This window comes from Meleagris gallopavo, chromosome 20, assembly GCF_000146605.3.
Source record: "Meleagris gallopavo isolate NT-WF06-2002-E0010 breed Aviagen turkey brand Nicholas breeding stock chromosome 20, Turkey_5.1, whole genome shotgun sequence".
Lineage (NCBI taxonomy): Eukaryota > Metazoa > Chordata > Aves > Galliformes > Phasianidae > Meleagris > Meleagris gallopavo.
Genome location: NC_015030.2, coordinates 8,377,684 through 8,393,795, shown reverse-complemented (window position 1 = coordinate 8,393,795; position 16,112 = coordinate 8,377,684). Strand labels below are relative to the sequence as shown.

The window sequence follows — 16,112 nt, the reverse complement described above, 5'->3', positions numbered from 1 at the left end:
ATTATCAAGACGTTGAGCTATTTTGCTCTGACATTTGCAAAACAAAGCATTTCAATTTTCTGTGTCAAAATGAAACTTCGTTTTGACTTTTCAAATAAAAAAGGTTGAAAACTAAAAGTGCATTCCAAAATAACATGAAATTTTGCTTCAAACTAAAATACGATTTCCTTCAGCAGGATTTGAGGTTTTTTGGCTTTTTTTCCTCTTCCAGAAAACACTGAAATAAAAGATGGTTCTGATCAATCTCAAACAAACACTGCTTCTCCCCAGTTTTTCTGCATAACTCTTACACTGAAATTACTGTTCTCTCTGCTGTTGTTGTACTCCCAGTCCCGAATGGCAACTCACAGCCTATGGATCCATGTGCTGGTCCAGTTCTCATGGGCGAGGTCACACCTGTACTTGCTTAAAGGAACGGCAGTGGCCTGACAGCAGCGAGTGCTGAGTGAGGCATTCTGCATGGCTGGGACTCACCATGGGATAGGAGCTGCACAAGGGGATTTGGGGCTGTTTTATGCATAGGAGTCACATGGAGTTACCACATCTGTACAGCAGAGTTCTCAGTTATGATGTTTGTTAAAGAACAGAAAGGGGCAACGTACCCTCTGAGGTGCACAGGGACTGCAGCTGGGGAGGGCTGCAATGCATTCCCACCGGTGCCAACATCCTCAGGGGTCGTGGGATTGGCCTGTGCATGAAACACTCGGGCTTCCCTGGCAAAACAAAAGCATTTCACTGCAGTCAGCAGAGCTGGACAAACAAGCAGAAGATGATGGATCATCTGTTTTCTACAGCCCAGCCCCAGGCAGGACTCAGGGTAACAGCACTGACAAATACGGGTGCCAAGTGCTGTGCCTTGGCTCTGCCCGAGGTGCGTGCAGCCAGATTTCACTGGTGCTAAGAGAAGCACTAAATCCTGTGCAAAGCAAGGCACATCACTCCAGGCAAGGCTGTTTTCAGTTTCCTGAGACAGTCGTGAATTCATTTTAACTCAAGATTTGAGCACAAGATCATTTTTCCCTTCTCTCATGATGGGAAAGGAGCTCAAGTACACCTCACTCGCTCATCACTGTCAGCCTGCAGTTCTTGCACATTTCCATGCTGGGATCATGGGAATCATGAGTGATTCATGAATCATGAGCAAGAGTGTATCAGCACACATCCAAGCCCAGCCAGCATCATTCTGCAGCTCAGATATTCTCAGAAACAGCTTTGGTGTGCAAGGCACCGGCTTCTTCACATCTGATACACGGTCTGAGACTGCAGATCCAGAAACCAACTTTTGTCATCCCGACACAAATGCTCAGGATCCAACCCTGCAAACGATGCACAAAAGGAGCCTCGCTCACACAGGCAGCCCCACATACAGGACTGCCTGCCCCGTGCACAGATCCATTTTCAGATGATTTGTTACGAAGTGCATTAATTAAAGGGCATCTTTCACTGCGGCATTTGTTGCCAGTAAAGGGGCTATGTGTAGCAGTGATATGTTTCAGTGTTGACGTGTAAGGGTAGCATCACTTCAGCAGTGATAGGGAGGTGTTGATGGGATAAAGCCCCCCCTCTGGTACCTCCATTTCTGCAGCTGCAGCCATGCCAGCCAGTTGGGTTTCTCTGTTCCACGGTCCCAGGGTTAATGCTTAGCAAGTGCCTAATGACTCCAGTCAGAGTGCAAAGACCTCACTTCGTGCTGGGTGCTGAATGAAGTAAAAGGCAAACCTTGAATAAAAGCAAAATAGAAAAAGGCAGGTGGGAAAAGGAAGATACAGGGTCGGATCCAGTTTAGATGCCCAATTCCGAGCAATAAGTCACCCAGATTTTGAAGGGTGAGGCATGTGGGCAAGTGAGGAGTGCTCCAGCAGCTAATGGCACAGTTTCCACAGCCATCATGAGGGTCCCCGTGTGCCCTGCAGGGCACTCTGCCCCGTTCCATCAGCTGCCAAGGGCCCTTTGCTCTGAGAAAAGAAAAGTAACACAGTTCTCTGTAAATTTCAGTTGTTAAATACACCCTTACATTTACATCAGGTCACACTATGAGTCAGTGTGACACATAAAAGAGCCATTTTGCAGCACGGTGCTATGTGCCATAGAGATGTGATCAATCACACAAAGCAAATAACCAGCTCCTACAGCTCCCAGCTCCAGCAAGGGCAAATGTCAGCCCCGTGCCAGGAACAAGCCCATGAACTTTCCCACCCACATGGGGCAGAAGCTTCAAAGGAGCCCACGGGATCTTGAGGGACATGGGCCCTAGGAAAGAGATGGGTGCAGCAGCTTCCAGTGTCATTTCTGCCTTGAGAAAACAAGTCCTGCCCAACCTTTAGGCCAAGGCAGGTCAGCCAGGCTGCAGGGCTCCGGAAGCTGTCCTAATATTTACCTGTGCTCAGGGCACTCACAGAGTCACAGTATTCAGTCACACATGGAGGCTAATGAGCCTGGGATGCTGCGAGTCTGCCAGCCCAGCCCAGGCTCACACCATAGCATAAAGAGTGGGTGAGGAATCAGGGAGAACCAATATATAGTGGAGAACTGTTTGGGAATGACTTGCTGAAACAGCCCCTGAACTCCATGAAGATTTTGTAAGCAGCACTGTGAAGAGTTTTCTTCTCGGCTCTAGCCCTCGTCTGGTATAGGAAAACTCACAGCTTAAACAGACCGCAAAAACAGGGAAAACAGCAACACAAAGTGCCACAATCCCCGAGAGGAAAAAATCTTTATCCTGTGTCCAGGCAAAGACTGAACTCAGATTTAATGGCAGAAGCCTCCGCAGCTGCTCGGGCAACGTTTGCTCCCCGGCTCCTCGGGGGAAGGAGGCAATGCGGGGAAGCCGCCTGCAGGGAGCGCAGCCTCTGGCGCCCGGGGCCGGCACGGGGCGGGCAGGGATGGCTCGCAGGCAGCGGTGCGGGCTGCGTTCGGGCCCCGCTGGCTGCTGCCTGCCCGGACCGGGCTGAGCGCTGCTGGGTTTGCCGGGGTTACAACAGGCGGCAGCCACCCCGCTTCTCAGCGTGCGAGAGGTCCGACTTGTATCCTCATAACCTCTGCTCTAAACAAAGCGGCAACGCCATTAAGCAAGACAAAAGCCAATAAAAAATCTGGATGGTGAAAGAGCCCATGTGTGGGGAAAACGCACTATTGACCCAACAGGGCAGGGAGCAAAATTGCAGTTCTTATCCTGAGACAGTATGGATTGCCCTGATTTGTGGCAACACGCTTAAACCTCTCTGCCACCAGAGCTGCTTTTCTGCAAGACACCGCAGAGCGATATTGCAGCAGGAGCACAGCAATACCCAGCTCGAGGATTGCAGGGGTAAATCCTCTCTGGGGAGGAGCCAGCGCTCCAGAAGCACTCGGCGATGCCAAGACAGAGCTACAGAGCTCTACAAAGAGCTCTCCTGCTAATTGAGCAAGTGAGGGCTTTTTGGAAGAAAAACAAATATATTTGCAGACAGGCTAAAACAATAAAAGGAAATTTAAAAAGCCGAAGAAAGGGACCGGAAAGTCAACAATAGGAATTAAAATCTCAGAAGCTGTTGCCTGCAAAAAGGCTGCAGAGGGTGTGCTGCCAGAGAGAGCTCGCAGCCTCTGTCCCTTCCTCTGTGCTGCTGTGCGTTACCTGCACAGAGGCTGCAAGAATCAACGTGGTGCTTCAGAGAGCAATAAATCAGCGAGCATCAAAGCCAGAATCTATATCGAGGATTTAAAGATCACAAGTGTTGAAACTAAGAACTTTCCTTGGGGAGGAGCCAAACGCCAGGGAAAGGCAGAGCTGGTGGGGTCTGAGCTGTGGGGAAGCACAGGGCCTGGGCGGGAGGTGGATGTGCAGCACGGCATGCAGCTGGAGCCCCGCTGCCCCTGGGAACACTATAGGTTATGGAGCTACAAGCAGACCTCTTCCTACCATGAGAATGCCAAATTCATTCTTCCTGTGGTTCAACCATCTCAATCAGCCGCGATTCCACCGAGCTACAGGGTTGGGATGTAAAAGCCCAGGTTTTGTTGTGTTGCTGGGGTGATGGCTGGGATGGGAGCACTGCTCACAGCCACTCCAGCACGAAAAACCCCACGCTCCATTATGCACTGACATCCAAACTCACACAATGTAGGAATCAGTCACCAAGAACAGAGCAGAGAAAATCACGTTCTTACAGAAGAGATCCATCTAGTAGTTGGCCATTTTCTCCAGCACAAACCACAAGCCTTTGATGGATTTCCAAGGAGGATTAAACCGTTTCTCAGTTTTGAGAAAAAATTAGGGTATGCCTAAAGTCATTTGCAGTACCCACATTTAAGCAAGATGCCTGAGTGTACGCTCATATCCCTGCATTTCTTTTAATGTCAGAAGAAGACATGAGCTCCCTGTGCCACTCACAGCACGCAGTCCTCAGATGCCCCTGGGATGGAGCCTGCATTCCCCAGCCACAAAGAAGCTCAAGGAGCTGGGTGCCAACCTCATGGAGCACAGTGAGCAGCACCAACCTTCCCAGCCTCCAGAAGCAATTCCTTAATGCAAGAACCCACCTAGGTCCTGCTCCAGCTGCTAGATTAGATGCTAATCATTGCCATGATGCTCAGTTCTTCCTGACACCGCAGTGAGAGCTGCTGCCCACTGCAGTGCTGCCAAAGATGCTGCAGTCGAGGGGTGATTCAGTCTGCTTAACTCAGACCTTCTCAAACACTGTGGGCCATGTTCACACGATAAAATCCAGTCATTCCTTTAAAATGACTCTAGTTTTAGCTATTACTGAAAACTACTGGCTTATTTCACCAGTGTTATTCTGGATTTACAGCAATGAAAATGAAAGAAAAAACTGAAATAGCCTATCATTGTCAGTTAACTGGGGTTAGCACAGGGTGTGAATTTAAAGCAGAACTGTCACTGAACTCCTTCCCAGATTACAGCAGAATTGGAACAAAGACACAATTGGTTCTGGATTAAAATAGTAGGATTTGGGAATGTGTACTGCAGAGCAGCATCCTCTTCTGTTTTTGTAACTCTGGAATAGCAAGAGTAGCTGTGCAGGCTCAGCAAGGTGGCCCTTCTATTCTGGCCTTCTGGGCATCAGGGAAACTGCTTCCCACCTCCTTTCTTTTCCAAACCCAGCTGACTCTCCTGAAAAGGGTTTCTGTTCACACATACAGTGTGAAATTCTATAGGACCCGCCTGCACCATTTCCTTTCAGCATTACCTTTTATTACTAAACAATTTATTTAAAATGGAAAAAAAAAAAAATTCTCACAGAAAAGCAGAACGAGGATTTGTAGGATACAGCAACGTTTTCCAAACATGCTTTCCCCATGAGTCAGGGTCCATCCTGTGCACTGACACATCCTGCAGACTTGCACTAACCTGTGGCAAAGCTGGAGGTGAGCACAGCCCAGACACATGAAAGACACCAAAACCAAAGGGAAAACTTTGCATCCCAGGAACAGCCCTACAGGACACACTTTCCCAACAATTTGTATTCCCAGGATATCAGCACACTGCTAATTCTGCTCCACGCTATGAAAACTGCATCCCTGCTGCTGGACTCAAAGGGTTTTGGAGGAGCTCTGATGTCTCTGCAAAAGCAGCAATTATAATAATCACAATCACCACTGCCCTGTGGTGCCCTCACTGCACTCCTGCTGATGCTGGGAAGCACAGGCGTGCCCGAGCCTGAGGGGTGATTCCTACAGACAGGTTGTGCACCCACACACAACAGTTACTCCTGTAAAATGCCTCACCTGGACATATTTATTCCGAAATAAAATGTGACTTGATACTATTTACTTCGTTCCTTTGGACAGTTTGGTTGCTTTCTTTTAAGGTGGATTAGGCTAACGCAAAGCAATGCCATTTATTCCAAGAACCGTACTGTTGTTACACCAACAACTTACACAGGAGTGCCATTATTCCTTAGTTTTAAACACAGAAAAACACACAATTGCATATGTTACTAACCAGTATGTATCACTTCAGTGTCTCAAGGACCAAAGAGCCTTCCTGATGAGGACAGCTTGGGTGAGTCCCTGTGAGTAAGGCTCCCTCCCCCAGTGCATCACCATCTGATCTGAAAGGCAGGCAGTGATTTTCCAGCATCTTGGGCTGTGATTATAGGACAGTGTATCAGCCCAAACATCCTGAATGCTCTTAATTAAACTCTGAGGGTGAAAAATTAACCACCACAGGTATTTATTATGCATGACCAGTTAAAAAAAAAAAAAATCACTTAAAATTTACATAATGTTGAACTGAAAATTATTTAGCAGTCACACTGAGACTTAGATAATTATTAATTATTTAACCTGTCTTTCTATCACCAGGGAGGAGCAGGTGGTGCTTTGCCATCACTTTGCTGCATGGGGGATCTCAGGAAGAGGCTGCACTGCTGCATTCCTGCCCTCCTGCAGCAGCCATGCTGCACACCCTGCAACAGTCCTGAGCTCATGGGGACTGCTTCTATTGCCCTCCCCACAAATAGCTCTTTATCTCACTCCAAAAATACTTACACTGTATGCTACTAATTAATCTCTAAAACAGACTTGTGTGGAAAACACTGTTCAGAGTGCTGGGCAGGATTATAGGCAGGTTTCTCAAGCAGGCAGAGGACGTGATGGGACAGGAGCTCCCATGCAGTTACTTGCCCTGCAGTGCTCCCAGGACAGCCCTGCTCAGCAGCACTGCCATTGCTCTGGGATATCCCCAACGCTTGTTTCTGTGGGGACACAGCAGATCTGTGCCGCTGGAAAGGGGCACTTCCATCTCTTGGGTCCCTTCAGCCAAGGCCCTGCCTTGCTGCTAGGCTGAAATAACCCCTCTCAGCTCCACATGTATAGTCCTGATTTCTCCCAAAGGGAAACTTACCAGGATGCCCACGTGGACCTCTGCAGCCTCACCCAGTTGCTCTCCCTCTTAGGAGCTCCCACCAGTGCCTGTGAGGAGGCAGGGGATGTTGCCACAAAGGGACTTCTCAGAAGCCTTCCCAAACTCTCCCCCTGCCCCAGCCTTTTCCCAGGAAACTCCCTGGAGGCTCCTGCCAAGCACACACACAAGGTGCTGGGGCTGGCAGGCTGTGCACGAGGTGGGCACCCATCCACTGCAGCATGGGACGTGCTGCAGCACTCACTGACAACAGGATGTATCCACTGCTCTGTCCACAATGCCAATATATCAGCCCAGGAGAGATCCCTCAAGGTAAAGACGATAACCCACCTTATCAAATCACCACTTTAATGAGCCAAGATTGCAAATATAAGAGACAATCGTGTGCGATAATGCCTCGGTACGAAGCCAGATAAAGCAGAATATGGACTGCCATGATCTCTGCAAAACACAGGAGGCAGTTTATACAGATTCTCCTTAACAATAGCTACAGCAAACATCAAAATTCACCTCAATATTTTGAAACTAGGCCCCAAAATTCACCTCCTAAGAAAGTCCAAGAGCATCCGGTACCAGGTAAATGATTCCCCACTGCACTGCATTTTCAAGATAACAGTAGTGACTGTAGCAAATTATTGCACTATGAGAAGCTCTGCTACACATTTCATCAGCTGCAAGAAAATCTCGGCCCATGATAACATCAGCAGGAGATCAGCCCAGATGCTCCTTCCTCACACTGCATGGAGTGACTCCGCTCTCCATCCCTACTGACACCACACCAAGAAGCCAGTCATAGATTCTGAGCTACTGTGCTGCTCAGAGCCCTCGAGAACTTGAGTAGACAACTTAAGGAACGTGAAAGGCTTTACCATTAGTGGCATCTACCTGTTTGGGTGATTCAATACATGGGATGTTTCACTTCTAAGTAACTCTCATTTCTGGTCTGTAAGTCACCAAAGCAACAACATGCACAGAGACTGCATTCTGACACAGCTGGAACCTCCCCTGCTGCTGGATGAACATCTCTGAGCTCTTCCAAGTAGAACCATAAATGGCAAGGTAACACCATGAGGTGACTTACACATAATTAAATCTCCTCATCTGATAGCCCAAAAGATAATCCAATTCATAACTCGCTGTGTGCCCATGCAAAAATGTGACTGGGCCAAGGCTCAAACAGGAGGGAAAGAAAAAAAAAAGAGAGATCTGAAAGCTAAGACTTCATTGGACCTGAGACAGGGAAGAGATGGTGTTAGTCTGTTCAGTATGTATTTATATATCAGCCTTCAGAGAACAGCAATGCTCAGTTGTCCTCATATGTTTGTCTGCCTGGAGAGAGGTTTCCAGTTACACAAATTTATGGCTGGGTGATATTAACAGATCTGATTTCTTGAGAAAGATAATGAAGTCCAGGCAAGGAGCAGAAATGTCAGTATGACAAGCTGATCGCTTACTACACCATAACTTAATACATCCTGTGCATGTTTGGGAGGATGTTTTTGATGAACTAGCAACTTAAATTAGCAAGGAATTTTTAGCATGTGCCTGGTCTTCTCATACGTCAGGTATCAGGATTCACCTTCAGAGGGGAGATCATTCCCTAAGCATGACTCCATTTGCTCCAGCATTGCGATTTATGACTGCAAGGTGCCTAGAGGGATGAGTGGAGAAGTGGAAACATCCACAATTATTCAGGGAAAGCAGATGCTATTGGACAAGAGTGCACCATCAGTTTCCAGATAACACAGCTCTCTTCTGAACAGAACAGGAGAAACCACAGCCAGAGCTGTCTGCCTCGCAATGACCAGGATATCAAAAGACAGACAGAAATGCCCTGTTCTCCAAAACGCAGAGGACAGGTGTAGAGTGATTTGTAACACTCCTGATCCCAGACAACTAAGTCCTCTTTTTGCACATCCCTGCAATAACAAGGAGTGAGACCGGTGACTTTCCTTCTCCAGCAAAGCAAAAGACTATGCAGGGCAACGTAAACATTGCAATGGTTGATCACAGTAGGATGAAACAATGGCTGACATGAGCCTATTGGCAGTTTGTAACAAAACTGTGACAGAAGACAGGTTTAGCCTCCTGCTTTGTTATCTTACTGTAGTCAGACCCTATTTACAAGACAGTGAATACAACAGCTAGAGAAGTGAAACTGTTTACTTGTAGTAAACTGCTGATGCTCATAGCTTTTGCTCCATGTGCCTCTCATGTTGCTTTCCCATCCTTCCAAATATAGTCTCCTGTGATAGCCAAGATCTGGAAGGCTTTTAAGCAGTAGTCTGTTCCCAAAGGGCAGTGCGCTGTGCAATTTGGCCTTTGCATATCACTGGCACTCAGGATAGAGAAAGAAATAATCTTCCAGGAGATTAGACAGAAATCTGTACAAACTCAGAAACAGGGAGATTAATTGCTGGAAATATTACCAAACCCGTGTACCATGTGAGGTACATGCTCATGCAGGGTGTTACGTATGTGTATATCTTTATATAGCAGGCATGGTGGGCGTATGTACATACAATCTGCCCAGAATTTCACAACTTAACTGGGTGGAGGGCAAAGAAAGCTGTTGTGTGGAGGGAACAGAAGGATCCTTCCATTTCTTCTATTAACTGTATAATTTGTTAATTCTCAGTGACCTGCTGGCTCAGAACGAGTGCTGGCCTATAGCTTTCAACTCTGACCCAATCTATGAATTCAAATCCCAATCCTCTTTTGTAGCCATGGGAAAGTCCACAGACATCCTTCAGATCAAGAGCTAGAAGGAAGCAAAATAATGACCAAGAGCCATAGAGAAAGCAGAGGCCTAAAGGCAGAAAACAGTGACAGAAGTGACAAAGACTGAATTGTGTTTTATCAGCACAGGAAAAGTACCCCAGGTACTGCCAGAGCCCACAGAGCTGCCCATGCAACAATGTGCTTTGAGCTCCTTGTATGAAGTACTGAGTAAAATGCTGGTCCACTGAAGTCCGTGGGAGCTTTGCCATTGACTTTAATGGTAGTTCCAATCCTGCTCTTTTATTTCTTCTGCTGATAACACTGTAAAGAGTCCTCACTGAGTTAGGAAGTGGAAACACACCCAAGGCACTGTGAGTGATGAGCTGCACGTCTGGAGATGGTCACTAAACTGTAAATAAAGCTGTAAGTCTTTGGACTTTGCCCACAGAAATGTGTGTTTTTTTTTTTGTTTTTTCCCAACTGAAAATTCAGGCTTGATAGAGAGCAGGGAGAGCACACTGACTTCGAAAACCTCCCAGGGCAGACTGACATGCAAGACCAAGCTGATGCCAGGAACACAAGTAACTGACCTCTCTGTCTTAGGAAGTCATTTGTGCTAGCAAAAATACAGGGTATAAAATGTGTATGAGCAAACAATTAAAACTTTTGACAGCAGCTGACAGAAGGACGTGCCAGAGAACAGCTCTGTGGCCCGCAGCCTTTTGTTCCTTTCCCTATATATTTTTGCTTGGTTTTGGAGTTAGCTCCTGAGCCCACACCTCCCAAATCACTGAGCTCTCCAGGAACCTTCCAAATTCCCATAAATTTTATAGAGAAGGCATCACATCTCTTAATTTTCAAGGGAGAGCTGGAGCTCATCAGACTTGATAACAATAAAACATTCCTCGCAGTCTGGGCTTTCTTGTGACTGCCTGCCTTCCCTTCCCCAGGCAGCAGTGGCAGAGCAGTGCAGCAGCTGAGCAAACACAGGCTGGTGTGCTGAGCTGGGAGAGCTGGTGAAAAGCACAGCTACACCCCAAAGTCATGGAGCACAGAGGGAGAGGAGGGAGTACAGCACACCTGTATAAGAAGTTTGGTTTCAAGTTTTAAACAAGAAAGGCATCAGTAATCACAGGATTTTGATATTTCTAAGAGCCAGCAGAAAAATGCAGAATAATGAGGTTTGACATAACTCCTAAAACGAGTCTTTCTTCTCTGGCCCATACTGCAAATTCATCCATTTCTAGGCTGTGTCACTCAGAAAATAAGCAGTATGGCTTCATGAGACAGCTCTGCCCAACGTCACGCTGACCACAAACCCCCCAGAGCTCTCTGAGAGAACCCTTCAGTATAATGCTAGCTGTACACAAACCTGGAAGACACGCAGGTGTTTAGATCTCCTAATCTGAGCTCCAAATCTCACTCAGAGACATCTTTTGGTTCTTAGTGCATCTTTTGATCTAATCCTTGTCCTGACTTGTATCGGTGATAATGCCACTGGCAACAGGTGAAGTCAGGAATGTGAGAACAAAGAAACGTAGAACAGACAGAGACCATCTAGGCCATAAAGCCCAGCTTACTGAAAAACTTATGAGCCTGGAAACTCTTCTAGTTCTTCTACCCACTTCTATTTCATCAAATAAAAGTTTTTAAATCACCCTACAAACAGACATGTATTGACAATTTCCATCCAATGAATGAACGGCTGTTCATTTGAGACCAAAAATCATTTTCACATAAATGAACCTAAAATTAATTTTCATCTTCTAGATTAACAAAAACTAAGATGTTGTTAAAAAGTATTTTACAAGGTTGATGCTGACTTAAGTTAGCAAGTGCCAGAGTAGCTGACACCTCGCTACCATGCCTGGAACAACTGCTGACCCCCCTGCACAGCAGCCCTGCTCCTGCCCATCAGTCACCCATTGCAGAGAGCACCCAACTCCCTGCATGCATCTGCTCAACAAACAGCAGAGATGCACACTGAGCTGTACAATGGAAGGTGAAATAAGAAAGGACGCGCTCCCTCGATACCATGAGACTCGAGACATGAGAGCAATAGATGCCAGAAAAGCAGAAAGAGCAGCATCTATTACCCTTTAGTGGGTACACTGTTTTTTGCACATAAAACACTCGTTCCTGTTCCTGCCAAAGTTAAAAGCAGAATCCCCACTGGCTGGCCTAAGAATCAGGCCCACTACGTATTTTAAAAAGTTAGATCAGCAGCTTTCAAAGTCTCTAGAGGGTTTTCATAACACTGCCTAATTAATTCACAGGCAAATAGATTATTTCTCAGGAGGTGAAAAGCAAGAATTATTTAAAAGCAGCCTTTAGGCAAACTACCTGGGAATAAGAAAAATATAACTACTGGTTATGTCAGATTTCATTTTCCAGATCAAAAATTATTCTATCAGCTCCTTCTCTTTGCTGTGAGTTTTAAAAGATGTAACGAGAACCTGCAAGAGCAGGAAAAGAAACTGCTCCATGCAGCTCCAGATATCCATGATACACTGTAATGCACTTCTGCTAACAAACATCTCCTAAATGGGACCACACCAAGGCATGGCAAGGAGGCACAAAGGTGAAAGTGCTTTCTCCTCATCTCCAAATCTCTTCTGCATGGGCAGAAGAGCTTTTTTCATATTGAGTTATGCAATGCAAGTGACATTACAGGTCACAGCTTGACATAAGTAGGACAACTGTAACCCCTTAGCCTAATATCTGCATAAAATAATAATAAAAGACCTTATCTAGAAGTCTTATTTTCTAAGTGCCACGAGTTAGTCTTGGTGGGGAAAGCACAGCTGCTGGTAAAGTCCCACAGAAGGTTAGTGACAGTGCTGGAATGAGTCAAGGTCTTCTCACTGCCCTGCTGACAAACGCTGCCTCCAGATTTGCAATCGCTGTAGTTTGGCACAGATCTACTGAAGCAACTGAAACTACACCTGCTTACACCAGCACTGGTTTTGGCTTGAAAGGGTGGTAAATGTTTTTCGAAATTATGCGTGGAACATCAGAAGACCAAAAAGGCATTAAAGTCTCAGGTCCTAGTGGAAGTCAATACAACCAAATTCTATAATATCTCTTCAAAGAAGCCAGCTCAGATGAGAGTGATAGGAGAGCTCTCATGGTAATACATCACTTAGCTGATAATTTAGAAAAGCTTACTTAGTATTAGCTCTATGCATAAGAGGTTTGTGCTTCATAATCCCACCTAAGCCTTTTAAGACACTGCGTTTTTTAATTCAAGGTTTTACAAAGGAGAGGGTGTTAAACTCCGTCCTACACAAAGAAGAAAATGGTGCAGGCTGGAGAGCAAAGGACCCTGCGAAAAGCACAGCAAGTCAAAGATGTAGCAAACCCTTTGGGCCAGGTTTGTGGCACTCCCATGCCCTGTGTGGGCAGTGGGAAGGAGTGGAGGGCACAGCACAGGCTGGTCGGACCCTGCCAGGGTGAGCAGAGATGCTGCAGCCAGCATGAAGGGAGGCTGCTGTCAGGGCAGCAACTCCAAGTGGGGGAAAGCCCAGGATATTCCCCCAGAAAGTTCTGTGAGATAACTACAAGAACAGATCAAGCAGATATTAGATGACCAATAGCTAGATGATCGGCCAGAAAAGCATCTCACTAGAACTCTTCTGTAAGTAGCAATATTATTTCTGATTTGCTGCAATACTGCTGCAGTTGCTCTTCAAAGCTGATTCTCTCTGCTTTGCCTTCAGGATGTGGGAATCATTCCTATGCAACAGGAGTGGTAAAGGGCTCTGCATTATTCAGCCCTGCTATCCCATCAGCCTTACTCCTTCTCCCCACACACAGAACAAATTTCCCCCACAGCAAAACCAGCTTCTGGAAACTCCCAAGTTGGGATAACAGTGTGTCTTTGCTCTTGGCACAGCAGAGGTGATGGCTGCTGCTCCCCTGCCAAAGTCTTGGTTTGGGGGAACTCTGCTGCTGAGCTGTTTTTCTTTTGGGGGTGTTAAACAGCAGTTTTGAAAATCTTTAAATATTCAAACTTGGGCCTAGCCAGTCAGATCCAGAAAGCACTCAGAAAACACCAGCATCTGAGCGGGCTGGCGCAACCTCCTGTTTTTCTGGGATGCCCTCCAGGTACCTGAGGACTGTAAAGCAGAGAAGAAGGGAGAGTCAATAATTCACGCTTTTACAGGACAAGATTCAGATAAGCCTGAGCAAACCATGCGCTCTGCTGGGGCTTAGCTGCTCCAGTCCTTACATATTTTTGGCTGACAGCCCCTTTGAATTCTAAAGGAAAATTAAGAAGCTTGCTGTTTTAAGAGGTTTTGCAAATCTCCTTCCTTTAATTCTCCTCATGTACTCTATATGGGTGTGTTCTCATTACAACTAGGAAAGACCTGAAGATCTTGTTTCCAGGCTCTTCAGAATGGGGCAGATTTGAATTCAAGTCACGGGAAAACAAAAAAGGTAACACTGAAGGATTTCCTTACTCACCATTCTTCCCTAGACTTGACTTAGATCTTGGGGGTTTTACTGATTTCTGTATCTTTTCACAGCTACAGTGCCAAAATTGTATTTGATGTTAACGTGCTACAGACAAGATATTTACATTTCTTCACAGAGTCATCTAGATTTGAATGGATTTTGGCCCAAAAAACCCTAAGAGCTGACTAAACATCATGGTTGGTCTATACAATAAGGCAGGTATTGTGGCAGTCACAGTCAGAACTGCGTGGAGTAGTCTAAGGGAGATTCTGATGAGGACACTTACAATTATTTTATAGTCTTCACAATGTGCACAGCAAACGTAATGCAAGCAAGGACTCATTTCTGTTACATTCAAGAAAATGTTTACGTTGGCAGAAAACATATCTCTTCAAAGCCTATTAATGCAGCATTACAAAAGGCAGAACAGTCAGTTCCTCAAACTGGAGCTCAAACCTGTTTACTTTGATGAAATAAATGGTTAAGGGCAACGAGGGGTGCAGCACCATTGGACAGACCAATACACCAAGCCCAATCCTACAAATGCTTCCTCTATAGAGGAGGCCAAAAATCAAACTTAAATGATACTAATCAAACTTAAATCAAACTTAAATGACACTAATACACATAGCAGCTCTGTTCTTGCCAGCAGTAGCTAGAAATAAAATTTATCAGGCCGTTTGTCAAGGTGCAGTCTTGCAGAACACAATGGCGTAAGCCTCAATAACACATAAATAAATAACATTTCCATTAAGTTTTTCAGCTGCTTTAACCACAAACTGGCAGTCACGCTCACCAGGCAGAAAATGGTTGTTTTTTAATAGGCTGCTCTGAGAGTGGCAGGCAACAGGGACACTTCCAAACCGTATCTTACTATTTTGTCAATCCCAGCCATGCCAGGACAGACACTTGGGCTGCCTCCAGGCAGGACAGCTCTGTGTGACCGTGCTGCTCCCAGCAGGCAGCCACAGCGTCTCCGTCCTGCATTCCTGACACCAGGACACCACTCCCATGCTGGGACGAGCACAGCGCAGACATCCAAGCATGCTGCATGGAGCCAGCCTGAATAGGAATTGGTGGTGCTGAGCCAGAGCTAATAAGGCTGGTGAGACCTGAGCTGACTCCTGCAGTCATGAGCGCAGGGAGCCAGGTCAGGTCCAGCACTGTACCAAGGCATTACCCTTCCCAAAATCAGGAGCACTGGGAAACAGCACAGAGAGCAGCTCAGCTCCCACGGAGCTTACTTAGCATCAGTTAGCCTTATATCACACAGAGCTGTCTGCATATTTCACACTGCTCTTTCTAGAACTCAAATTAGCCAGTTTCCTTCCTTACCTGAACCATCCTGGTGTCTAACATGCAGTGGTGAGTTGGCCATGTGAAATTAATTTGTAACAAAATTAAAATATTCTGATGAGTTGCAGCCAATCTGTAGTGCAACAGTTTGCAACCAGATGGTCAGACTATCACGACCATTTAGTCTGATCTGCTGATTAACGTGGGTCACAGAAGTTCCTTCCAGTTGGTAGATTACTTCTGAGAGCTATTAGCCAGCACAGCACCGGGCCAGCATTGTTCTCCATCACCTATGTGGTGACTTGAGCAGTGCAGCTGAGCAGAGTGGCTCTTTTTCCAGCATCACAAGATTCAGAGAGGTGCAGTGGGCCCCCGTGTGCTGGGATTCAGTAGGAGCTGTAGAGGGCCACCACCAGCTCCAGGAGCTCGTACTACCAGCTCCCATTGGCAGGGGGCTGTCACAAAGCCCTGCCTCCACTGGCAATGAAATCAAGTGGAATTTTGCTTAAGTAAGGGCTGAGTCAATCATGAGTCAGGACTCGTGGACTTGGCCCAAAGCATACATACATTTTAAAATAATTGCCTTGAGTGCTTGGATAAGTTTTCAGCAACAGTGGGGAGATGTGAATAATTTTGGTCCAGCATGAAGATCAAAGAACAGTGAACACATCCACGCTACCCAGCCTTGTGGGCACTGTCCAGCCCAACCACAGGAGCTGTTTGCTTCCCAGGGTGAGAACCTCAACCCATGAATGTCGAAGAGTGAAATCATAGC

The 16,112-nt window shown here is 46.3% G+C and overlaps 1 non-coding gene across 3 annotated transcripts in view; it reads right to left on the bottom strand.

Moving 5' to 3' along the window:
• LOC104913812 overlaps nucleotides 1-16,112 on the bottom strand; it is a 55,162-nt gene that overhangs the window by 28,494 nt on the left and 10,556 nt on the right. For all 3 annotated transcript variants that reach the window (XR_004161740.1, XR_004161741.1, XR_004161742.1), the window contains exons 3-4: nucleotides 1,572-1,719; nucleotides 603-713 (exon numbers count right to left, since the gene is read on the bottom strand). This is a non-coding gene — a transcript (uncharacterized LOC104913812). The remainder of the gene's footprint in view (nucleotides 1-602; nucleotides 714-1,571; nucleotides 1,720-16,112) is intronic.